Below are 27,207 nucleotides of genomic sequence, written 5' to 3'. Positions count from 1 at the left end.
TCAAACGATAAACAAAACAAACCTTTGCCGATTTTAGATTCGAAAATATCAAAACGAAATGCGGACAAAATAAAATTCAAAAATCTACTAACCGGAGATGAACGACGAACAAACGACTAAACCAACAACGAACTTGACGAGCCTCGACCAAAGCTCGAACCAACGATGACGAACGCGATTAAGAAGTAACTGAAGAAACGGGACAGTATGCAAAATCTGGACGATGAAGCAGTAGCAAACGGGATGACGAAGGAGGCAGAAGCAGCTAATGACGATGCTGCCATGGCCAGCGAATTCAACTACCAGAAACGCGAGCAGCAGTAGTTCGGAGACTGAAGCAGTTGTTCGTGTGTTTGGCTAGCGACGGAGTAAGCAGCGACGAGCCGCATCCATGGAATCCATGGTGTTTCAGAAACAAGGGCAGCAGCGAGAGACAAAAGCAGTAGCGCGAGCTTGGAGTAGCCATGGACGCTCGTCGCAGCTGGACATGGGCAGCAGCGTGACACAGTGGCGTCGACTTGTTCGGCTTAAGGACATCGAAGGAGAAGGACGCAGCAACCTGAGCAGCTGGTCGACGATGAGCTTGGCCATGGAAGCGACTGGGTGTAACAGTGGAAGGAGGCGACGGAACAGTAGGGTCGACGGGCCAAGCGACTGGGTGTAACAGTGGTGTTTGGTGGTGGTCGACGCGTGGGTGCCGGACTGGACGAAGGGAGCTGGTTTGGGCAGCCATGGATGGGGTGTTTTTGGAGTTTGGAGGAGATGAAAGTAAGGAAGGGGGCGGATGTTTAGTTTAGGGTTTTTTGTTTTTGTTATTTTTGTTTTGTTTTGTAAAATGTAAGACAAAGGGGTTTGGGTCTTTTGGGTTATGGACTGGGTCTACCCAGTTCGAAATGGACTGGGTCGTAGGGAAGATTGGGCCGTTTTTTGGGCCTGTGGCTTGAAATTGAAGAAGAGGCCCAATTCCGACTTTCTTTATATTTTCGCTCTTTTTTCTTCTTTTATTTCTCTAAAACTAAATTATAAAAATACTTAAACTATTATTAAGAACTAAGTTAAGTTATAAAGGCGCAAATTAACTCCCAATAACAATTAACGCACAATTAAGTATTAATTAAGCATAAAATTGTATATTTGGACATTAAATGCTAAAAATGCAAACGATGCCTATTTTTGTAATTTTTAATTTTTGTAAAACAATTTTAATTACTAACAATTGTAGAATTAAATCCTACATGCAAAATGCGACATATTTTTGTATTTTTTATTAATTTAGCGAATAAACACGCACAGACAAATACAAATAATTCTTCAAAATATCACAAAATTGCACATCAAAGAAAAATCATTTTATTTTTGAATTTTTTGGGAGTAATTCTCATATAGGGCAAAAATCACGTGCTTACAAGGTTTAGGTCGCACCCTGGTTTCTGAGCTGCCTACATATCCCTGGTTTCACAGTAATTAGGCTGTATGTAGTTCCAAATCCATCAGCGGAGTATATCGATGGAGTCATTTCAAGAACGGGCGCAACATCTAGGGCTAGGTGAGTGAACGGTTTATGGGAATGATTAGGTTTGATATGGCTTGAGGGAACTGGAGCGGGATCGTTCCTGCTGGGATAGCCGTTGCTTGCCATCTTACCTGCAAATGGAAGTAACACAAGCATATGTTGTGCATAAATTTAAACATGATACAAATTTCCGTCGGACCATGAATGTTGTCTTCGAATGATGAGGATAATATCCTTAGGCCATGATGTCCTGGGCCATAAAGCCTATGATAAGGGATTCGCAGGCCATGGAATAATGTTCTTGGGATATGAGGATGGTGCCTCCGAACCATGACGCCTTTGAATAATGATATGCAAAAGATTGAAAGAGATCCTCAGGCCATGACATGGTGTTCTCGGGATATGAAGATGGTGCCTCCGAACGATGACGCCTTTGGATGAGTTGGCGATGTTTCAGCCCATGAAGGGTGCAGTAGTATGATGCGGACAAGACAGTGCTTAGTCTTGCGAATTGAAGGGCAGAGCTTAGCCCGTAGGAGAAGCGAGATAAATAGTGCTTGGGATAGCGCTTAGTTTCGAAGAAAATTGGAGGCAGAGCTTAGCCTCGAAAGGCAGGAGAGTAGCCTTATGCAAAGATGCGAATGCAGATGGAGGTAGAGCTTAACCTCGGAAGGCAGAATGGTAGCCTTATGCAGATTGGAAGGCAGAATGGTAGCTTTATGCAATGCAGATGCAGATGGAGACAACGTTTAGTCTCGGAAGGCAGAATGGTAGCCTTATGCAATGCAGATGCAGATAGAGACAGCGTTTAGTCTCAGAAGGCAGAATGGTAGCCTTATGCAATGCAAATGCAGATGGAGGTAGAGCTTAACCTCGGAAGGCATAATGATAGCCTTATGCAGATTGGAAGGTAGAATAGTAGCCTTATACAATGCAGATGCAGATGGAGACAACATTTAGTCTCGGAAGGCAGAATGGTAGCCTTATGCAATAAAAATGCAGATGGAGGTAGAGCTTAACCTCGAAAGGAATAATGGTAGCCTTATACAGATTGGAAGGTAGAATAGTAGCCTTATGCAATGCAAATGCAGATGGAGACAACGTTTAGTCTCGGAAGGCAGAATGGTAGCCTTATACGAGAAATAAGATAACAAATGACATTAGAGTTTTCTTAGCTGATAGCAGATTGCGGCGTTGTGATTATTGGGAGCATTGTGACATACGGAACATCACTAGTGTGTGCTGATAGCAAATGTTGGTAAGTGCAACGGTTCTGAGAATCATATTTTTTGAACAATGTTTGTCCCTTGGGCGTACAGTATGTTTAAGTATTTCTCAATCCTAGTGCCTGCATCCAAAGAAAAATCATAAGTTTTGTAAGGGGGAGGTTAGTTTGTATCCCCGTCGGCTTTTCTTGACTCGTTTGGCTTTGATCTGGTGATACTGTCTGTATTATTGGGGTAGCGTTGCTAAACAAAGCAGTCTTAACAATAAACATGCATGATTTTGTAAAAGTATGACATAAATGTATAGTTAAAAATAACTTTTAGATGAACTGACGACTGTGACGTAGTTCAGGACATTGCAACCACTCTTGCTAACAAAATTTTGAGGGTCCTCCTTAAAATTCTGCCCCAGTTTGATGGGTCGATATTTCTGACTGCTGCTCATGCGACGATTGTCTGAAATTACTTCGGAATTTTGAGGGTCCTCCTCAAAATTCTGCCCCAGTTTCCAATAACGGGGAGAAATGAAATTTTTATTGAATTGTGATCGAACCCATAGGGCTGCCTACATATGCTCTCTTAAATGGGAATCATGTCAGGCGTAGTTCAAATTACATCATAAAGGAAAGCATAAGGGTTACATATAGTATCGCTTGACTGCATCTGAATTGATCGGCTTTGGTCAGACTTCTCCGTCCATTTCTGCAAGTATAAGGGCTCCTCCTGTCAAACCCCGGTGAACCATGTACGGACCTTTCCAGTTGGGAGAGAACTTCCCTTTGGCTTCATCTTGATGCAGAAAAATTTTCTTCAACACCAGTTGCCCCAGTGTGAACTGTTTTGGCTTGACTCTTTGTTGAAGGCTCTAGACATTCTGTTCTGATAGAGTTGACCATGGCAGACTACATTCATTCTCTTTCCGTCTATAAGGGCTAGTTACTCATAACGACTTTTTACCCACTTTGCGTCGTCAAGCTCAACTTCTTGTATGATTATTAGGGAAGGAATTTCCACCTCATCGGGGATGACAACCTCTGTACTGTAAACCAGCATATAGGGGGTTACCTCGGTTGATGTGCGAACTATGGTGCGATACCCCAGTAGAGCAAATGATAACTTCTCGTGCCACTGTTTATGCTTCCTTATCATTTTCCTCAATATCTTCTTGATATTCTTATTGGCATCTTCTACAACTCCATTCATCTGAGGCATGTAGGCTGTGGAATTCTTGTGTCTGATCTTGAAAGTTCCGAACATAGCTTTCATCAAGTCGATGTTGAGGTTGGAGCCATTATCACTAACGGTTGACTCTGGAATCCCGAATCGACAAACAATGCGGTCGCGGATAAAGTCTGCCACGACTTTCTTAGTCACTGCTTTTTATGATTCTGTTTCAACCCATTTGGTGAAATAGTCTATGGCTACCAGGATAAACCTATGTCCATTGGAAGCAGCAGGCTCGATTGGTCCAATAACATCCATCGTTGTGTTAAGCTCTCTTGGAGGTACCTTTATCATGTCTGCATGTATCTGACAGCGGTGGCATTTTCGGACATACTGGATGTAGTCCATTTCCATAGTCATCCAAAAGTAACCAGCACAGTGTATCTTCTTTACTAAGACAAAACCGTTCATATGCGGACAGCAGGTTCCAGCATGAATTTCCTCTAGTATCCTAGATGCTTCCTTTGTATCGACACATCTTAATAATCCTAAATCGGGAGTCCTCCTATACAAGATTCCTCCGCTATGAAAGAAGTTGTTGGACAATCTCCGAAGTGTGTGTTTTTTGTAGGATTCGCAAGCTCCGGGTACTCTCCTTTTGCCAAATATTCCTTGATATCATGAAACCAAGGCTTTCCGTCTACTTCCTCTTCGACATGGGCACAGTAAGCTGGCTAACTATGGATTTTCACCAGAATAAGATCAATGAAATTATTGTCTGGATGCTGTATCATAGATGATAGGGTAACCAATGCATTGGCAAACTCATTCTGGACTCTGGGAATATACTGGAATTCCGTCTTCGTGAACCTCTTTCTCAATTCCTGTACATGATGTAGATATGGGAATATCTTAGAGTTCTTGGTCGTCCATTCTCCTCGTACCTGATGTATAAGCAAGTCTGAATGTCCAATCACTATCAACTCTTGAACGTTCATGTCAATGACCATTTTGAGTCCTAAGATGCTGGCTTCATACTCGGCCATATTATTGGTACAGGGGAACCTAAGTTTGGAAGACACTGGATATTGCTGACCGGTTTCTAATATTATGACTGCTCCTATGCCACCTCCTTTGAAGTTTGTTGCTCCATCAAAGAACATTCTCCAACTATCATAGGATTCTGCAATGTCTTCTCCTATGCATTATACCTCTTCATCAAGAAAATACGTTTTCAGGGGTTCGTATCCTCCATCCACGGGGTTTTCGGCAAGGTGGTTTGCCAGTGCCTGTCCCTAGACCGCTTTCTGAGTTATGTAAATAATGTCGAACTCTCTTAACAGGATTTGCCACTTGGCTAGCTTGCCGGTGGGCATGGGCTTCTGAAAGATGTACGTCAAGGGATCCATCCTCGATATGAGATATGGAGTATAGGCATAGAAGTAATGTCTCAGCTTTTGAGCTACCCAAGTCAAAGCACAGCAGGTGCGTTCCAATAAAGATTACCGGGCCTCATACGGGGTGAACTTCTTACTGAGATAATAAATGGCTTGTTCCTTCCTCCCTATTTCATCGTGCTGCCTCAGAACGCAGCCGAAAACTCCATTTAACACTGCAAGGTAGAGCAATAAGGGTCTACCTGGCTCGGGCGGGACTAAAACTTGTGGTGTTGACAGGTACTCCTTGTTTTTGTCGAAGGCTTTTTGGTAGTCATCGGCCCATTTGGTGGTGGCGTCCTTCTTTAACATCTTAAATATTGTCTCACAGATAACTGTAGATTGTGCTATGAATTGGCTGATGTAGTTAAGTCTTACCAAGAAACTCATCACATCCTTCTTGTTCTTTGGCGGTGTTAGTTCCTGAATGGCTTTGACTTTTGATGGATCCAGTTCTATTCCTCGATGGCTCACAACAAACCCAAGCAATTTTCCAGCAGGAACCCCAAATGTGCACTTTGTGTGGTTTAGTTTCAGGTTGTATCTCCGCAGTCTATTGAAGAACTTCCTCAGATCTTCTATGTGGTCAGTGGCTTTCTTGGATTTGATAATAACATCATCTATATATACCTCTATTTCCTTTTGTATCATATCATGGAAGATGATAGTCATGACCCTCATGTAGGTGGCCCCTGCATTCTTCAGGCCGAATGACATCATCTTGTAACATTACACTCCCCAGGGTGTAATGAAAACTGTTTTCTCAGCATCTTCCTCATCCATCCAGATCTGATGATAACCAGCGAAGCAATCCACGAATGACTATAGCTCATGCTTGGCGCAATTGTCAATCAGGATGTGTATATTTGGCAAAAGGGAAGTCATCTTTCGGACTGGTCCGATTGAGATCCCGATAGTCGACACAGACTCTGACCTTTCCATCCTTCTTTGGCACTGGCACAATATTGGCTAACCATGTAGGGTATTCTACTACCCTGAGAACCTTAGCGTTGATCTTCTTGGTGACTTCTTCCTCGATTTTCAAACTCATATCAAGCTTGAACTTTTTGAGCTTTTGCTTTACCGGTGGACACATTGGATCGGTTGGCAGTTTGTGAGCCACAATAGACGTACTTAGACCAGTCATGTCATTATATGACCAGGCAAATATGTCCTCATACTCCTTTAGAAATTCTGTATATTCTTTCTTTTTTGATGGCGATAGGTGAATGTTAATTCGTGTTTCCTTGATGTTTTCTGCATCTCCTAGGTTGACAATCTCGGTCTCATCTAGGTTGGACTTAGGTTTGTTCTCAAATTTCTCAACTTTTTTGACAATTTCGTCAGGTATGTCATCTTCTTCTGAATCCATGTCCGTTTGTTGCGTTGTCTTATTGCATGTCATAGTCATTGGTTCATCAAGACAAGTAATAGTAATGTTGTATTGGTAAAGCAAGGAGAGAAAATGATAGCAATAAATATTAATTCATAAGAAAAATCAGAATATTTTTGATAGATTGAGTAACAGTTTTGAACACTGAAGATCTTATTGCGGGAATTGAAAATGCAAAAAGAAAATCATTTAGTAAAAGCATTGAACAATGCTTGTTTTAGCCTTGCTACCCCGAGGCACGTTGGGCTTTAGTTGCCCTAATGGTCCAATTTTTGAGATGTGCCCCTCTACTCACAGCCTGTACGGAAGGGCCTTCCTCCCCATCCTCCTCAAGAATAATGCAATAGTCTATATCATTGTCCTCTAGAAACAAGTTCTTCACTGCTGTAAGTGCCTCTTCTTCATCTGACCCATAAATAATGTCAGCCTGTTGGAAAGTCTGCTTCAGATATGGTATTGGCTGCTCTAGTGGATAGTAAGGGCGCCGCCATGGTGGCGCCCAGTTATTGAATTATTCCCAGGTGTATTCATATCCCAAATCGAAGGTAGTGCCATGTCTCTTGAGTTTTATGGGTTTAGAGATTCCCTAAAGGTTCTTGCCGAGCCTTTTGCCAGGTTTGTACCCACTCCAACTTAGTATACTCTCGATTTTGCCATCCCACCATTTGTCTTTGTCGATAGCATTAACCCGCTCAATGTGGTTGTAAGTTTCTCCACCCAGTTTCCTTCTTCCCTCGATTGCCGGAATGGTCTGGCGACTGTATATAGGGTTGCTACCATCGCCGTGAATGATCACTTCCTGGTGATTCTATTCAACTTTTGCTACCTGATGCAGTGTTGATACTACGGCCCCAGCATCATAGATCCATGGCCGTCCCAGCAGCAAGTTGTAAGATGCTGTTACATCTATCACCTGGAAATCGACCTCAAACCAAGTTGGTCCCATCTACATGTATAGGATAATCTCACCAATGGTTGACCTCTGAGAACCATCGAAGGCTTTCACATTGATTGCTCCATCTTTTATCTTATGCAGCCCTTTATCCAGCTTCTTGAGTGTTACCAGCGGACAAATATTAAGTCTGGAACCTCCATCGATCAGGATTCTGGTGATGAAATAATCTTCGCATTGCACGGTGATGTGCAATGCTTTGTTGTGCCCCAGCCCTTCAGGTGGCAGCTCGTCCTCATGAAAGGTGATCTTATGGCTTTCCAGCACTTGTCCTATCATATTAGCCACTTCCCTGCTAGTGATGTTACTTGGTACGTATGCTTTATTTAGCACCTTTAACAGAGCATTCTTGTACGTCTCAGAATTTTGCAGCAAAGAGAGAATGGATATTTGCATTGCCGTCTTGTTTAACTAGTCGATGACCAAATATTCCTTGTCCTGTATTTTCCTCCAAAGGTCGTCTGGACCTGTCTCAATGAGGGGTAGCCGATTGGAGGCCTGCTTGCTTGATTCAGCTAGATGTTCAGGGGTATAGACTCTACCAATTCTTTCCATACCCTGTGCTGTGACAGTTTCTTCAATCCTGACCTTGCCCTTCCTTCTCGCCTCGGCTGTATAGTCCCAGGGTACAACATTTGTATAGAAGGGTGGCATGGTTGACATCACCACTGGGATCGGCGTAGCTATCCTCACTTCGAATGGAACATGTGCCTTGGGTGGCAAGACTGCAACCTCAAATGGTGTGGTGCATTTGCTGGAGACACAAATTCAACCTCAATTGGTACCGATGTATTTGCGGATGGCGCTGCTTCAAACTCAAGAGGTACAAACATATTCACCTCAACATCCTCGAAGGTTGGATCTGGACTATGATTGGATTGAGAGTAATTGTTAGTTTCTTTGGGTTATCACCTTCTGCTATCAACCCGATTGATCCCTTAGGATCCCAGTCATCTTCTACATCAATCATGTGGATACCTCCACCCTTATGGTCTGGCAGAGGGTTGTTGTGGACGTTTGGAGCGTCATTCATCGATGGTGTGCCCTTTTATGCCGTAGTGGTACGCACAAGACTTGTTTGGGTTAACCCACTGAGAAAGATTCTCAGGGGTTGCAGCAGGGATGGGGGTGACATAACCAGCAGCTTTGAGCCTCTTATATAGCTGGTCGATTGGTTTAGCAATGGCTGTATATTGTTTTGGAGGTCTGCGATCAAAATTAGGTCGGGGTCTAGGGAAATTTTGGCGTACATGCGGTGATTGATAATGGGACGGTTGAGCATTATAGGTTTGGTAGACATGAGCGGGTCGGGAGTATCTGGGTGAAGTAGGTTGATATGTAGGAGGTGGAGATGACTGATAAGTTGGTGGCGGAGCTTGGTATGAGGGTGATGGTGCTTGGTAATTTGGGGTTGGCTGGTAGTATTTGAGGGGAGACTTGGTCCTTTGTGCAACCATCACATCCCCGACGTCCCTTTTCTTGGACACACCACCGGACTGTAAAGCCTTATTTGTAGCTTACAAGGCCTCGAAATTTGTAACCATAACACTTTTAATACCTTCTTCAATTCTTTCACCTAATTTGATAATGTCGGAGAACTTGTGGTTCTCAATCATCATCAATCGTTCATAGTATTGCAGGTCCTGAGCCCGGACAAAGAACTTATTCATTTGCTCCTCTTCTAAGGCGTGTTTGACCTTAACAACTTCGGACCTCCAGCGAGTAGCATACTCGTGAAACGTCTTTGTGGGCTTTTTCTTCAAATTTTGGATATAGAACACGTCTGGTGTGTTCTCTGTATTAAACCTGAATCTGTCCATAAAGTCATATGCCATGCCCACCCAGCTTAACCACTTCTTGGGATCTTGGCTGATGTACCAAGATAATGCATCTCCTTTCAAACTCCTCATGAACAATTTCATACAGATCTTTTCATCCTTCCCTACTCCAACCAGTTTGTCGCAAAATGTCCTCAGATGGACCCTTGGATCACTCGTACCATCAAAAATTTCGAACTTAGGAAGTTGTTACCCCTCGGGCAGCTCGACATCAGGCTGTAAGCAAAGATCCTCATAGTTCAGCCCCTCGATTCCTTTGCTTCCCTCAATGCCCTGAATTTGGCTAGTCAATTTCTTAAGTTCCTCAGCCAAGTTCCTGATAAGCAGATCCTTTTCATCAGACTTAGGTGTGCATGAGATAGGTTGGGTGGGGGTGTGGCATGGTCTCCACGTAGATAGGATTGTTATGCTGGCCTAGTGTATGGGTGTGGAAATGGTCATTTGGGGAGTTCTCAGGTTCTGGGATGAGTAGTGAAGTGTTGTTTGGGGTATGGCAGGTGTTATATTGGTTCTTTGGTGGAGCAGCATGATAATGAGGTGCGGGATGATTCTGCTTTTTTGGGATATTTTGAGGAGGTGTGGGGTTTTGAGTGTTGGGGAAGTTGATATCTAGGGTGTTAAAGGAAAATGACAGGTTTGCCAGATTCCGAACCTGATCGAGCTCTTCCTAGAATTTCAACAGTTTCTGTTCAAACTGTGACACATTCTCGTTAGGAACCCGAATACCCTAGCCATCAGTGGCCTCTACCCATTCAGTTGTGTTCTCCTTCCTGATGTTGTTTAAATCTTCCATTTTGCCTTTGTTTTTGCCTTTAATGAGACTAAGAGGAGGAGTGGTTGGAGGTCCCCTGGATCTTGTGAAATAAGATGATGATGCCAGAGTGCATAAACTAATCTTTGGGGAGGGGAATACTAAAACAAAAATAAAACAAAAGGTAATCAAGTCAGTGAGGATTATAAAATATATTGCAATATTTAAACACATAGTGCGGGAATGTAAAACGTGTCCTAATCTGGGAACCTCTTTTGTGCCCGAGGTAGGCCTAGAGACAAATAGACTTGGAGAACTTAAAATTCTAAATGGCTTATTTTATTGATAAAAAATAAACGAATCCCAAAGTGACACTAAATAAGCAAGAAATAAAAGTCACTAATGGCTATTGGCCTTATTACATTCCTAAAGCGAAAAGGTAAATTCCTATCTATTTGGTCCCAGAAGGACCTTCCCCAGATTCGGCATCCTTGGCTCCGTCGAACAACTTCCCCAATTCACGAAGTCCCAACAACATGTATGCCCTGGCTAGATGTCCACCTTCGGTCCCTTCAGTATTTTGACAGTCTCCAACCCTTTTGAGAAATTTTCCCTCTAGTTCTACTATGCCTCGCTCCAAGTATCCTAGCCTTTTGTTGGCACTGATAGCCATGTCTTTCCATTCCTCAATCAACTTCTTGTTGGACTCTTGTATCTTGCGGTGTTCGCTCTCGCATTCACGGATCCTTTTGCGCAGCTGGTTGTACTTGACCTGTGCCTCGGCCTTTTCATCTATAATTTTGTGACCTTGAACGAACCCTGGCTGGCCCAGACCATCCCAATTGTCTTCCAACCAACCCGAATAGAAAGGGGTACAACCGACATGATATCTGTTTGGCTCGATGGTGTCTTTCCCCATTACGATCTTGCAGTGCCACATATGCTGGGCTTGGCACTTGTGGGGACAATCATCATTTTGAAAGTCAGCTCGAAGATGGCTCATCTTGTCGACCCTGGGTATGACTTGCTTCCTACCTGCTTGCCTCATAACTCAAAGAAGGACGTAAGGGTATGTTCCTCTTAGACCAATCAGTATCAAGAAAAGTGCATCTCTGGATCGGGCGATGAACTCCTCTGTCGGAAACCACTCGAACATCCATTGAACCTGTTCTTCAGTTTGATTATCAAAGAGCTCAACCCATACTTTGGCATTCTTAGGCTGAGCGAACATGTCAGGGATGTAATTCATTTGCTTTGGATGGTGGAAAGCGATGTGATCATCCCAGGCCCTTCGCTGAATTTCTTGTCGGTATTCGCCATTTTGGAGATGTTCCATGAGCCAAAGCTGAAGTAATAGATTGCAACCTTCAAAGTGTCTCGCTCCTCGTTAGCACTTCTTTAAGGCTCAGTATATGTCTGCGATTATCATGGGTACAATACTGAATGTCTGCCCACCAATCCCCTCTATTAGAGTCTTGGTTACCATAGCCAACCTAGTATAGATTCTCCATTTCTTCATGGGAAACACGATTAGACCTAGGAAGTAAAGCATGAAGACGAATACCCTACGATAGATATGTCCTAAGGACGTGATGGCAAACTCGTCATGGTAGGTATGGTATGATTTGTTGTGATCGTACCTTTCATAAAGGTAGTCAAAAGGGATATACGATTCCTTTAGGTATGCTAATTCTGCATTCTTATTCAAACCCATCATTTTTAGGAAACCCTTGCCTATGCGATTCTCAAGCATTAGCAAACCCGAGGTTTCCCACACTAGACCGGTCAGTCCTCATATCCCCTCTAGCAAAAGGGTCATTTCGATGTCCCCAAAGCGGAACATGGCCCTTTCACAATCCCAAAACAAGGTAGCATCTTCTATTATCATGTTGTTAGGGTGGACCTCCAGGAGGGATGTAGATTGCCCAGATATCTTCTGATGAGGGTTTTGTCACTAGAACGTAAATCTTCCCACCAGTTTAGCAATCTTGGGTAGATATTGGTGACCATGCCAATCTGGGGACTTCGTGCCTCATATTTCTGCAAGTTAAACAAGGTTAGGCCCTCACCCTCACCAGACTCAACTATTTAATATTAACAATTAGCATGAAGCATTTAGTTCTCCAAATAAATGCACAGAAATGTGATGATGTCCGTTTGGGTTTAGGGAAACCCAGTGGACCTTTGGACAAGGATATCTTAAAGGATCATTATATGGACAACATAACTGACCCGGCTAGGTTTGACCATGATGCATGCGCAATTTAAGCAGAGTAAGGTTTCTATGGGGTTTTAGACTGGTACCCTTGAGTGGACAATTCAAGGGGGAAGGCACGAAACTATCGACTGCACCGCTGATCGATTAGTTTTACCGCAAATAAGCCTTTCCGAATTTAGGGGTAATGATATAGGAAGGGCGCAACCACTCATCAAGCGTTGCTATAATATTTGTTTGGACGAGTGAAGTATGATGTTGAGCATGATTATGCAATAATTAAAAGCACGTTGACATGTATTGGCACGTTAAAAGAAGCGATAAATACAGCAGTTTCATAATTTAAAGAAGCTATAAAGGAAGAAAACAAGAAAGATATGTCAGTTTCGCTTTTGAAGAAGAAATTAAACGCTTAAAGAAATTAAACAAATAGTTTCACATAGGGAGGGGTACAAATTCACAAAAAATGGTATGAAATGGTAAAAGCCTGAATATCCCCAACAGAGTCGTCATGCTGTGGCGCCCCTTTTTTCCTTCGCGGAATCGGGTTTATGACATTTTGGTATAGGACAACTCTTTCCTTTTGGGAAAAGGGGTTTGCATTTTGGAGAGTCGCCACCTAACGATTTTTAAGGTGCATTAGGGCACCTGTAGGGTTCATTTATAACTATGTTCGATAACTAGAGATAGGGTAAGAGCTTGAAATTATCCTAACGGGAAGGTGTTAGGCACCTCTCAGGATCCACTAGTGTGGTTCCCGGCCAAACAGTTTTTGTGAATTTGTACAATTAGTAAATAAACAAGTATGGCTCAAATAGTATGGGATTTAAGTTTAAATACACAGGTGTAAGAAAACAACTAATAAAAAGCTAGATTTGAAAAGAATTATAATCTAAGCATGTTTATGAATGTAAATGGGGGGGGGTGTCGTAGGTTTGTTTGTAATATGGATCACATCAATACAATACCCGGTATGACACTCCTCAAAGAGGGACTACACGTGGTATTAACGCACCGGTCATCATATCCATAACTACCATTTCCCGCCCCGTGAAGGTAATTAAAGCGAGGGTTGGTTTCGACCCCTATTACATGTTGTTACCCGTCCCTTCCTATCAGCCTCGGAGGAATTTAGGACTCTTATCCTATAAAGGGGGGTGCTACGCAGACCCTCAGGTTTAAAGGCAAAATACTAGGCGACAAATAAGAATACATAGGACTGTATTTATGGGGGGGAAACACAGAAAATAGATAGAAAGCTCATATATACCTCCACAAGTAATGCACATAGACAACATGACTCATACACAGTTAAGGTCTAAATTTAGATCTTATGCATGGTATCTAAGTGACACCAACAGAATCAGATTTATTATATGACTCAGAAAAGAAGTCTGAATCAGGCTTGCCTACTAATTCTAACAATTGATAATTAAACAGCATACATAAAGAAGCATGTTTTCAGTTTTGACAAATTTAGCACCCAAGGCTTGCCTAGGTGTAAAACAGTGTTCCAGCTATCAGAATTATTTGGATAGGGCTGTTTGAATTGTATTACAAAACATGTTGTTCTAAATGTTTAGAATTCCTGAATTATTACCAGCTGGGCTAATCTATTTTTTTAATTAAACTAGAGAAGCCCAAGAGGATGTGAATACAATTCTAAAGGCATGATATCTAATGCACAAAAAATGCAGAGTGATGTATATGCAGACCTGAGCAGGATTTTTTTTAGAATACGCAGAAGATATGGAAATAACCTGTTTATTAGCGTTGTTTTTATCCTAAGCCAGGATCTCTAAGTGTACATGGCAGCGCATAACATAATGGCAAAGTGCTAGTCATTAGCAGATTTTAACACATGATTTTGTAGGGATGCACATGCTGAAACAATAAACATGGGACCTAAGAGCATGATTTCTAATGCATGTATGAATCCTAAGCATAGTCTCTATTGCGCAATTAGTAATATAAACCTAATAACATGGTTTCTACCCTTAACAGCTATGGCATGCATATTTACCCTACTCCTTTTCACTAGCCAACCCCAATACTTGTATACAACAGATTATTACAAACCAATACTGAAATTACATAATAAAAGTTACACTACAGAGAGCCTGAAAACATGCCCAAACTTTTAGCACCTGATTAGGACTTCCTCCCTAAGTAATGTAATAAATCACCTCAAGTACCAAGATTGTTCCATAGCATTTCTCATATCTGTATGTGTCAGAGTTCCTTAAGGACCTCAAGGGATCCCGGATAATGCTTACACCCAGATTTTATAGCCAAGATAGAGTAAGTACAGTGTGGAAAAGCCGTCTTTTGTGTGTCCAAGTTAAGAGGGAGCTCAAGGGTCCCAAGGCAAGGCTCACACAAAAGGAGCAGAACATAATGGTCTAAGAGTAAGGTGAGAGTGTTTGACATAAGTTTAAAAGAGTCGAGTTGGAAACAGTTTTGACAATGAATAGTTTGAAATAAGTTTTGGAAAAAAACAATAGAAGTATTTGCCTTAGTGAAAACCCAGTTTGGAGAAGAAAAGAAATAGGGCAATCAACAACTCAAGACCAAACCAACATACATAGTTCAAACACAAACAAGGAAAGGAGGAATTGTGGACAAGTAGTTCATATGTGAAAGCATATTTGCACACAAGTTAGCACCAGAGAAACACTACAGAACTTAAATCACAGTAATAGTCTATCACAAAGTGTTCATGCTAGGAACTTAACAGTATTAGATCAAGGGAAGCTAAACAGAATTACTCATTAGTTTTAGGGGGAAGGGTTCAGGATCACATAGTGATTGAGTGTCATAAACACATGCTTACAATGTATTAGCGGTTAGGGGGGTAGGGCAGAATAGTAGTAAAAAAATGTAAGAAGTCAGTAAACATGCTGAATTACAGGGAAGGGGTCTATTACACAGAGTTAGTCATGCTACTTAGTGTTAATAAAGTACGTTAGGAGTCTATGATGCTAATATGAGCATAGTAGTTAAGGGAAATAAACAAGAACTCAAGTAAACATGCTGGCCCGGTATCATACAAGACAAGTGATACCCAGACATGCTGATTACACACTTGAACAAGAGAGGGCAAAACTTAAGCATGCTGAATAAAGCAATAAACAAGAAAGGTAATTAAATACATAAGCCATTAAATTAGTGCAGGAGGGGACATGGATTTACAGACAGGGTGCACATAGAGTTGAGTTTCAGAATTGAACTAGGAATATACTAGTTAAGGAAGCAAAAATGTATAAATTAAAGCAAGTAGAGTTCCACAATCTAGTCTTGGCTTTTAGCCGGCTAGACAAGCACTTAGCACAAGTAGCAGAGAAAGAAGAGAGAGTTTGTGTGCATGTGTGTGTGTGTATTCTCAACTATTGTTCGTGTCTTAAGACTATAGAAGAGAGTCATTTATATAGTAGTTTGAAAACTGGTTAAAATAGGCAAGAATCAATTCTTCAGTAATTATAGAACTCCGTATAAAAAATGGTTCGAATCTCCCTTTGATTAAGGGAGTCAATGTAAATGGTAAAGAGTAGGTGACAAGTAAGGAAAGAAATCATACACGGTTGGAGTATAACAAATAAGGAAAGATTTCAAAATAGTACCAGTATAGAACATGTAATTAAGGCTAGGTTCAGAAAGTTTTCAAACTAAGAAAACAATTAGTAAGAATTAAGTAGCAATGCAGACAAGGCAAGGGAGAATTAATTAAGGCAAGTAATAATCAAATTAAGTAGGAAGGTAGGAGTCGGGGGGTCCAAAGGAAAATGTTCAAATCACACCAAGTAATAAGGAATTCAGAATCAATCAAAGAGAAAGTCATGCAAAAGAGTCAGCATGTTTAACATATAAATAGTGCAAGACATGGGTAGTCAAGAATTGGCACATAACTCCAGCAAAACATGAATCAATGAGAAAGATGCAAGATGAATACAAACACATAGAATTGGTGTAAGTCTAGGTTGAGAAACTCAGTAGAAGCACATCAAGGCAAGGCAGTCACAAGAAATCACAAGAACTCAAAAGAAATATGAGAATCAGTAAGTCATGCTAATACACAGAAAACAAACGAAGAACCCTAAAAATTAGGATTTTTGACATAGGCTAGTTAGGGTCAAGGAAGAACTCCACAAAATAAGTCAAAATACATAGACGTAGGGGATTAAGCACTTAAAACCATAAAGCGTTTCGAAGAAAAATATTTTCTGAAACTCTAGTTTAGGAAGATGACAAGGCACTCGAAAATCAAGAGATTTCCCATAAAATAGTAAAAATAAGTTCGACCCTTCTCAGATCTGTACAGATCTGAGAAGTTTAAGAGACGAAATTAGGGTTTTCAGTAGAATAACTCGAATAGAGGAGAAAAATTAGACAAACATTTTAAACATACAAAAATCAAAAGAAAGAAGCGTTCTGAAAAGGCGTTTAGGAACCTTGGTTCGAAGACGAAGAGTTACTTTAGAAATATCGGAAAATACTTTGAGCAAAACAACAAAAGTTCAAAATATACACAGATTTAAGACAGATCTAAAAGAAATCGGAAAATATTAAGAGTTAGGGTTTCAAAGAACCCAGAGAAGATGAGAAAACCTTAAAGGGTTACCGGTTTTAGCCAGAAAGGTCATAGATCTTACTCGAACGACCTGAGGTGGCCAAAAAATGGCATGAAGGGCCATGGGTAGGAGTAAACCACTCCAGGTTCACATGAGGACCTTAGGGTAGTATTAAACCGACGTGGGGTGAAGCAGGGGCCAGGAGATGATGAGAGGCCATGGTTTCCGGCGAGGGAGGTGGCCGGAGAAGGTGAACAAGGTCCATCGGAGAGGAGGGGAGAGGAGAAGGTTCTAGAGAGAATCAGAGATAGAGAAAAAGAGATAGAGAGACTGGTTGAGAGAGAATGAGCGGGGGAAATGAGAGATGGAGGGTAGTCATTAGGGTTTAATATGGTATAGGGAGATCTGGACCGTTGATTGGAATTGATCAATGGTCCAGATTGGACCGGGGATTGGGTCGGGTATGGTTTGGGTTTGGGCTTGGGTTTGGTGGGTTATTTAATTGGGTTAGGGGCCCGGTTGGATTTAGGCTAGAATTTAAATAGGGAGTGACTAATTGTTAAATACCCAATTAAAATTAGATAAATAATTAATAAAAATAGCTAATAATTAGATAAAAATAAAATTAAAGCTAAATAGCTGAAATTAAGGTAATTAACTAATATTTAAAATACAAAAGAATCTATTATTGCATTAAAATAGCATAAAGTGTATAATTAGGCTATAGTTGCAAAATTATTGTAATTATAGTCAAACAATGCCAAATTGACTAATTTGTAAAATAATTAAATCCTAGTAGGATTAAAAATGATATGTTGAGCTAAGAGATACTTTGAAATTACTTGTAATGTAATTTATGAATAATTATTGGATATAAAATACTGAATAAATTAGAAAATAAATAAATTAATAATATGGAAAAATATCAATTATTATAAAAAGTGATTTTGAAGGTATATATGCAAATTTAAAAAATTGTTTGAGGAAAAATTGGGTATCAACAGTAACTGTCGAACTTCAACTCTAGAGCTGAAGTTCTTATTTTTGTAACTGGCGAACTTCAGCTCTAGAGCTGAAGTTTTTGTTTTGTAACTGGCGAACTTCAACTCTAGAGCTTAAGTTTTTGTTTTGTAACTGGCGAACTTAAGCTCTATAGCTGAAGTTATTTAGTTCATTTGTAAAAACTTCAACACTATTTATGTTTGTTTGGGATCTTGGTCATCTGTATTTTGTTTGTAATTATGCAACAAGAAAAGAAAACAAGAGTATGCACAAATCTAATAACTCATCATCATTCACTAATCAGTAAAGTCACCAATTTCAACAAAAATCTTGCAACTGAAACTAACGTGACTCTGAACTAATTGGTTACATCAACAAGTAACGTAGTCTAAATTTACTATTACATAGCTTTGAAAGAAGAAAAAAGGGAATGATAATATAAGGGTCAAAATACAAATGACCAAGATCCCAAACAAACATATACACCAAGAATCTACTAATCTAATATAGTTACAGCTAGTTATTTAGTTCATTTGTAATTATTTATAATTTATTTTTAAATAATTTGATAAACATATTTATGGAAATCATCCCATGAACTGAAGTTCTATAGTAGCACCAACAGCAGCAGAAGAAAGAAGAAAAAGAAGAAAAAGAAGAAGAAAACGAAGGAGGAGGAGTAAGGGGGCTGAAGTTATTTAAAAAGTGAGTACAAGTTAAAAAATTTTAAAAAAAATAGGTATAGATTAAATGGGGGCAACCAAATAGGCCTCCGTGCAATTTTTACATTTTACAATGCTAGCTTAAAGAACATAAACTCGACCAAGCATAAATAGGGTGATGTGCATAGATAACCATTAATAGCATATGTCTTTATTTTTAAGCCTTTATTTTAAATGTATTTAGTCTTTAGCCACTGCTTTAATAAACTTTTACCCGCCTAGACGAAAATACCCTTCTGTTATAAGCTTATACCTACGCTCCTTATTAACGAATGTAAGAGGTAATTCACACTTTTAAACTATGAATGGCTTTCACTTTGTTTTCCATTCAACTCAAGCTCTTTTCTAATGAATAATACAAGCCAATTTTCTAGATATAGTGTCAGATTATTGAACAAATTTTGGGCAGGTTTTCGAAAAAATTGCATTTTGTTTATGCATACTGATTTAGCGAGTTGTCCTATTTGATTGATATGATTTGACTTCTTAATATGATGTTTTCCCTCTGAATGATTGCCCTCTTTTCTTATCTATTTGGTGTTTTTTGTGTTCGTTATTCAAACCATTCTATGCTTTGAAGTTAATAGAATAGTCTTCTAGCCAAATAATTGTTCTGGATTTAATTTACATGTGTTGCCCTTACAACAAGGGCTTGAATCACCAAACTAGAGTAGAGGATGGAAATCAGCAAAAGCACCAATGAAGGTCCTTAACTTAGAGTTCCAAGTTCAAAAATTAAGGACACTTGGTCCTGAACTTCAAGTTTCAAGTTCAAAAGTTAAGGACACTTGGTCCTGAACTTCAAGTTTAAAGTTTTGGTCCTGAACTTTGACTTACAAGTTCAAAAGTTAAGGACGCTTGGTCCTGAAGTTTGAGTTACAAATTCAAAAGTTAAGGACAGTTGGTCCTGAAGTTTGAGTTACAAATTCAAAAGTTAAAGACACTTGGTCCTGAACTTATAGTTACAAGTTCAAAAGTTCAGGACCAAGTGTCCTTAACTTTTGAACTTGTAACTCTAAGTACAGGACTTCAGGACTACATGTCCTTAACTTTTGAACTCTAAGTTCAGGACTTCAGGACTACATGTTCTTAACTTTTGAACTTTAACTTCAGGACTACATGTCCTTAACTTTTGAACTTGTAACTGTAAGTTCAGGACTAAAGTGTCCTTAACTTTTGGCTTCTTAACCTAAGTTCAGAACCTATTGTCCTTAATTTTTGAGCTTGTTAGTCTAAGTTAAGGACTTCAGAACCTATTGTCCTTAACTTTTGAACTTGTAACTGTAAGTTCAGGACCAAGTGTCCTTAACTTTTGAGCTTGTTAGTCTAAGTTTAGGACCTATTGTCCTTAACTTTTGGGCTTCTTAGCCTAAGTTCAGGACTTATTGTCCTTAACTTTTGAGCTTGTTAGTCTAAGTTCAGGACTTCAGAACCTATTGTCCTTAACTTTTGAACTTGTAACTGTAAGTTCAGGATGCAAGTGTATGTTTGGAGAGGCTTGTCGTTCTTAGTTATCATGCTTGACTCATTTTTTATTTGTAACTTGTATAGAGTACTAGAATATAAAAATCAATTACGAAAAATAAAGAGTACTCCATACTGAATGGTACACTCTATATTAGTCTTTATCAAGTAGTACTAATATATTAGAAAATTACTGTGCTAAATGTCCAACATCCAGTCATTTCGACTCTTAATGTATATCCCACAAAATTGACCAAAAAAACCAGGCTTTTTCCGATGCAAAGAATGTGGTTGATATGCTTACTACAAGATTAGCAACAAAGCCTCTCCAAACGCACAATTCACAACCCCTGAATTTTGTCTCCAAAGAAACTAGTGAATGATACAGTCCAGTATTTCCAATGTATTTGATGCAGAGAGAGAAGCGAGGGTTTGGGAAGAAAAGCAAAGGAAGAAAGGGCAACAATATCTTTTCATATTAATTTTAATAGAGTAGTGACTATTTTTGCTCAACATTAAAATTGCTTGATAAAAAATAAATACCACCTTAAATAGTGGCTACCCCATGCCATTTCTACGCATAAACATCTTGTAACGAAAACGTTTATAGCTAATTCGAGCTATTTATCAGCCTATGAGGCCCAGCTCCTAAATGGACCTTAAAATTGGGCTTACCCACACTTTCCTGGCACATGACCAAAATACCCTCATAAAATTTTCAAATTTCCAAAACCCATCAAATGCAACAGCAACACTGAACACACGTGGCTTTCGTCCCCTAAACCCTCAAGCTCCAAAACCCTGAAGAAATGCTCCGATCAATTCTCTGAACAGCCGCTACGGCGGCGAAATCCCACCCCACCACCTCCGACATCCTCATACCCGCTGCAATCGCAGCACCTTCCAAACTCTCTTCTTCTAGAACCTTCGCAAAAGGCCCACACCCGAACAAACCCAATTTTAGACCCGACTTGAAACCCGACAATGCCGCTACCGGAGCCAAAGGCGCTGAATCGCTCAATAAGGATCTTCGTGCACGCGCTCTCAAAGAAGACGAGAAGGATGAATCCCTTAATATCGGTCCAAATGTTCGTCCCTTATTCACTTCCGCAGCTTCTATTTCACAATTCACCAAAAAAGACACGTGTACTTACCTGAAATTCAGGTATATTTAGCTCAAATTGTATACTTTTGATATGTGTTTATACTAAATTGCTTCCAATTATAACAAGGATTTAAGTTATATACACTGCAATTGTTTTTACACTGTAAATGAATTTTAACATGTGATAGCAGGTTAGGTACCATTTAATCATATTACCAATTAATGCTTATGAAGAGATTTACATGTAATTATCTAATAAGTAACCTGATTGTGTTAATATTTTTCACACAGTTGGTGCACAAAATTTAAACTCTTGTAACAAAGGTATAGTAGGTGCAGTGGTACTTGGTACACGTGGAATAAAGCTTTGGATTCACTTTGTTAGTAAGTTGGTTTGTGTTTGTACTAATGAAAATGGTTGTTTTAGGCGGGAGGAACTGGAAAGTGTTTTGCAGAAGGATTACCAAATGGGATGTTGAAGGAATTTGGTGACTCAATGAGAGATGCATTGCTAATACGGTAGAGTTTTCTGGATCTTCGAGATAATTTTAGAAGTATTGTTGATCCTACAATGCAGTCTAATGCTAAAGGTGCCTTATTTATCTTTTTGGTGTAACATATGTTCAAGGGTTTATTATCTGTGTTACTTGAATTATGATTGCGAAGAGTTGTATTTGTAAGGACTGATGCGTAGTTTGGTTTAATAGAGTAAGCACACTTGCTTCTGTAGAGTTATTAGTTTGCTTTAAATATTTAGTTTTGAATTTGGATCAAAAGAGACCAGAATGGTTACACATGATTTATATAGCTGAACCCAACTAGTTTCAGATCGAGGCATAGTTGATTGATTGATGCAAATTTAGGGTTCACGAGTTTGTTAATTTACTGTCACCGTTGCAAAAAATTTGTTGATTTACTTTCAGTACTAAGTGTTTAGTGGAAGCTTTGGTTGAATGAGTATTGCTGAACTGATTGAAGACGGTAAATTGGAGATATCAGCATCAATTTGTAAGGGTACCTTCGGTAATATAAACTCCTTAAGAAATCAGAATCAGATGGTTGCACAAATTGGTTTTATGTGATGGAAATATTCACTTTAAAGTCTTTCTTAACAGTTTCCTTTAGTGTGAAGATTTTTTGATGACTTGATCTACCAAGAACCTAGCTTTCCACATTGCTTTTCATATTTTTCAAATTAAATGCTTTTCATTTTTCTTAATGTAGGAGCAAAATTCAATGTCCTCAAATTTGAAAAACGAGTACACGAGTAGGAATTTACATCACAGTTATCACTCATTCTTTTTCTCTTCCTCAATATCTGCACTAGTCTACAACTAAAGCTGCCATTATGTCCCTTCTTTTGCTTCCTGAAGTGCTTACTGAAGCATCAAAATGTATTTGATTTCTGTCATTTCAGAGCTAAATCTGAGTCTCTGTCATGGAACTCATAGATCATGTTGCAGAATAAAACTGCCCTTATGGTTACCAGATTTCATGATTTCCCTAATAAACTGTACATATTAGCTTCAGTTGCTTTTCTTACTTCTCTATTCCCTGGACATAGTTTCTTCCCCTCTGGAAATCCTCCCTAAAGTTGTCAAAAGACTATGCAGAGACCTGGTGAGAGGAGCGTTGTGTTGCTGACACCCTTCAACTTGTTTATGTATCTGAACAGTGAGTCACCATTAGGAGAAATAATTCACGAAGTTCCTCAACTTGCAGGTCACAAAGCTCGAAAGCAAGTTGTACTAGATGGGCCTGTAAGTTGTGGAAAGAGTATTGCCCTTGCAATGCTTGTTCATTGGGCGCGTGATGAAGGTTGGCTAGTTCTTTACGTTCCAAAAGGCCGAGAATGGACTCATGGAGGCTTTTTCTATAAAAATCCTAAAACAGGATTATGGGATACTCCTGTGCAAGCAGCAAATATTCTCCAGGCAAGAATACTGTACTTTTTCTAATATATGAGACTTATGATTAGATGAATTCCATGTGGTAATTAATATTATCATACCTTGTGGATAGTTAAGTAACTAAAAATGAACCCAAGTTTTTTACGCTCATTGTTTGAAATTTTAGATCACAAAATGCAGAAACAGTTTTACTTGAGTCCATGAGGAAGTGGAAAAGATCTGCTAGTAGGCTATATTTGGAAATTGTTTAACTTGGCACTGCGATGTATATACAGTTGATCTTTATATGCTCTTTATATGCTGCTTTAGAAAAGGAAAGTCATTCTTCAATATCATGTAGCAAATATGGATCACGCCGTCACAATATCTGCATGTTTTCCCGTGACTTTACTATTGCGCTATCTCCTCGATCAAGTGCTTGAGTTGGTTGTGCTAATAATAACTTCCCTATTTGTCCTATTCCATAAACATGAAGGTTGTGAAAAATTAAAGTATAATACATGTGCAGGTCTAGCGCAATTTTCATATTCAATAAAGATACATTTGATAACCAACTCCCTATATTTTTCATATATTATCTTGAACTTGTCGTTTCTGGAGAGAGTAATTTCCTCTATTGACTGAATTCATTTACAAGTCAAAGAATCAAACTTTGGGATACTTAATTCCTTTCTCTTCTCAATTTAGGATTTTTTGAAGTATAATAAGGATCACCTCCAAAAGTTGCCCTGCAAGATTTTTGAACCTATTCCATTGGGAGAAGGAGCTGGTGTTGGATGGATGAAGGGTGCTGATGTGGTACAAATACCAGAAGATTATACTCTGCTTGACCTGGTTCAGGTCGGACTTAGTTCCATGCACGCCGCTGTTGGGGTGGTAGTTCGTTTAAGGGAAGAATTATCACTTGTGAAGGACGTGCCTATTCTTATTGCAGTTGATCAAGTGAGAAAAAAATTCTCTTCACTGTGATTGTGTCTCTTGTTTCTGCCCTTTGAATCATTCCCGGGATAGGGCTAATTTCATTTTTTTAATTGATATTGATCACACCTTCCTTTTTCCTGATTTGTCTTTTGTTAATCGACAGTACAACAGTAGGTTCACGTTCAACGAGTATGAGGAGCCAGTAACTGTTCGGTCTTGCCGACCTATTCATGCTAAGGAACTTGCAACTGTAAGATGTGCTTGAAGTGTTCTTGAATGTTGCTTCATTAATCATTTACACAGTTCTCCTGCCTTCATTTTCTTCGCGATCTTTATGATTTTTGAGCAATGAGACTCTGTGTTTAATATAAAGATGTTAGGCTGCTTAATTGGATCTAGGATGTCCTTGGTTCAAGTTTATATCGTGTAGGCATCCTCTTTCTGATTCCACGTTTTTGGATCATTTTGGTTTGGAAAACTGAGAATATAAAAACTGAATGTTAAGAAAAGTTTGGTGGAATATCTGGGAAATTGTGTTCAATAATATGCACGCTCTATGGAATTATATTGATCTAGAGCAATCCTGTTCTTGTGTCTGGAGCATCCATGGAAGCTTTAATGAAAATCCTAGTGTTGTAACTTATCTTTTGCATAATTTGGGTTGGTTTATAAAGATTATCTGTCACATATAATGATGTGAAATGACATCTAAAAGTATTTATCTATGCTGCCTACCTGGTATTAACCAGACATACTTTTCAACTGATTCACATGCATACAATGTTGATAAATCTGTCGTAAGAAATTATTGCATAAAATTTGAGGGCCTGAGAAACTCTCTCTTTCTTTCTCAAGCATGTTTAATGCTGCTGATATCAATAAAACTTGAGTTCACAATCTTGAAGACTAGCACTGCTTCGATAACTTTACTTAGATCGTGAAGCGGTAAAAGCTAGTGAAGTACTGTAACCATGAGATGCAGCACTTACTCGAGATGGAAAGCAAATCTTTTTGTGACATACTTCCTGTAGTGCCATCCTTGTAGTTGAAACATATGGAAAATGAGGGTTTTTAGTGTGATTATAGGCTCTTTCTATTCTGAATTATTAGGATATGCTTTTAGTGTAGACAATGTTTTGAAAGGAAATGGATGGCTGAGCAAAGGCAAAAAGATGATGTTTGGAAGTCCCCATTTTGCCTCATGTTATTGATTCGGAAGGGGTGAAGCAAGAATCTCTCCGAATTCATGAGAGGTCTGTTTCGCTGACAGCAGCTCTGAACCTCATGTACATTTGATGCAAGGGGCTACACCACAATGAATAGATTGCCAAGGTCTGTTTTTTGGAGCTTGGTGACTTTGTTGGCCTGACAATACCTTCAATTTTTTGGTGGCACACTCGCACCATCTTGTAGCTATTAAGTCACACTGATTCACCAAAAATAAGAACCAGCAAATGAAATTATTCAATGTTCTGGATTTTATCAGTGTTTTAGAGGTTCTTAGCCTTTCTCAGCTCAATATGCCTTCAAATCTTTCGTGCACTGATAATTTATGTTGATTTTTTTTAAAAAACAAAACTGTAAGAGCAAGAATTGGAAGCAAATTTTGTCTTAATTCTGTTGCGCCATAAATTCTGACATGTACTCTTATGGATTGCCTCGTTCCAATAATTTCAATACACTTTACTACTAATAACTTCTTGGTTAATTGCAAGAGATTTAATTGTTGATAAACAACTAAGGATGCATCTGGTTTTTGTTTGTCATGGCTGTGAAAAATCTTAATGAATTATTACATTTTCTTAAAATTCTCTTCTTACTGTAGCTTACTTGTTTAAGTGTGGTTACTGATATAGTCCCATCATATGCAGGTGAATGCATTTAGATCTATGATTCACGACAATATGATGGTGGGTGCTTTCTCACATTCAACTGCCGTAGGGAAGCTGCGTAAAGACTTACCAGGTGTTCCTGCAGATGCTCGCATCAACTTCCCACGATATAGTGTGGATGAAGTTGCGGTCGTTTGTCATTACTACCTTAGGTATGCTCGTAGCTTGTAAAACCTAAGAAAGAGTGAATACTGAGGGTACTCGATCAAAAATAATAAAAGAGTGAATACTGAGGATCCTGTTCTCACCATTCACTCACGTAAATACTGAAGAAAAGACAACTTAACAAAAAAGAGGGAAAAGAAAAAGGAGAACACTTGAATTATTAACAAGGAGAAAAGGAGTGAACAACTGAATTAGGCTAACTTAAAGTTATTTTCTATTGATTACCGTGGTCAGAGTTAAAAGAGGTATAAACAATCCGAAGTCAATATGCAGATGACCCATTATTAGAATTTTGATTATAACTAAAATGAGCCATTGAATCTTATGTGGCCATGGAAGATCACTGTTTAGTACTAACTTGTGTGAAATTTTCTGATTGTGGCAGACAAAGACTCATCCAACGTGAGCCATTTACAGAAGAAAACTGGAAGAAAATCTATTATCTGTCACATGGAAATGGCGCACAAATGAGATGGCTGGTTCCTTTCATGCGATGAGCAGTGTAAACTCACCTCCGAGAGATAACATTGAGATTTTAACAGGGAAATTATTGAATCTGTTAATGCTCTGCGATTCTAGTCATTCTGGCTGCTCTATTGACCAAATCTCTGGAGATAACAGTGAGGTTTTACTTCTGGAAATTTGCTCTGTATTCTAGGCTAGTTATATAGCCTGTGTTTGTATGCTTTCATATCCAGAACATTGTCAGCGATTCATATATAAATCTTCACACTAGCTATTCTTCTTTCGTTTTATTTTACGACTTGTTTTCCTCATCGGGTGTTTGTATTCAATAATGTTGTAACTGCACCACATATTTTACCTTCTGAAGTTCAGGTTTTATCCTTTAAACTTGCATTATAGCGAAGTCCCTTCGAACCGCAAAGATGACATTTCTTTACTCAAGGTTTCCGCGATGCTATATCTTCTTATCCGAACAAACTTTTTGCTTATCTTTTGATTTTTTATG

The 27,207-nt window shown here is 39.3% G+C and overlaps 1 pseudogene; it reads left to right on the top strand.

Moving 5' to 3' along the window:
- Window positions 1–391: 391 nt before the first annotated feature.
- On the top strand, window positions 392–27,013 carry LOC107805962 (uncharacterized; annotated as a pseudogene).
- The last annotated feature ends 194 nt before the right edge of the window (window positions 27,014–27,207 follow it).

Source organism: Nicotiana tabacum, chromosome 20 (assembly GCF_000715075.1).
Source record: "Nicotiana tabacum cultivar K326 chromosome 20, ASM71507v2, whole genome shotgun sequence".
In the NCBI taxonomy this organism is placed as follows: Eukaryota; Viridiplantae; Streptophyta; class Magnoliopsida; order Solanales; family Solanaceae; genus Nicotiana; species Nicotiana tabacum.
The sequence above is the reverse complement of the archived record's forward strand: the minus strand, read 5'-3'. Positions and strand labels throughout refer to the sequence as shown.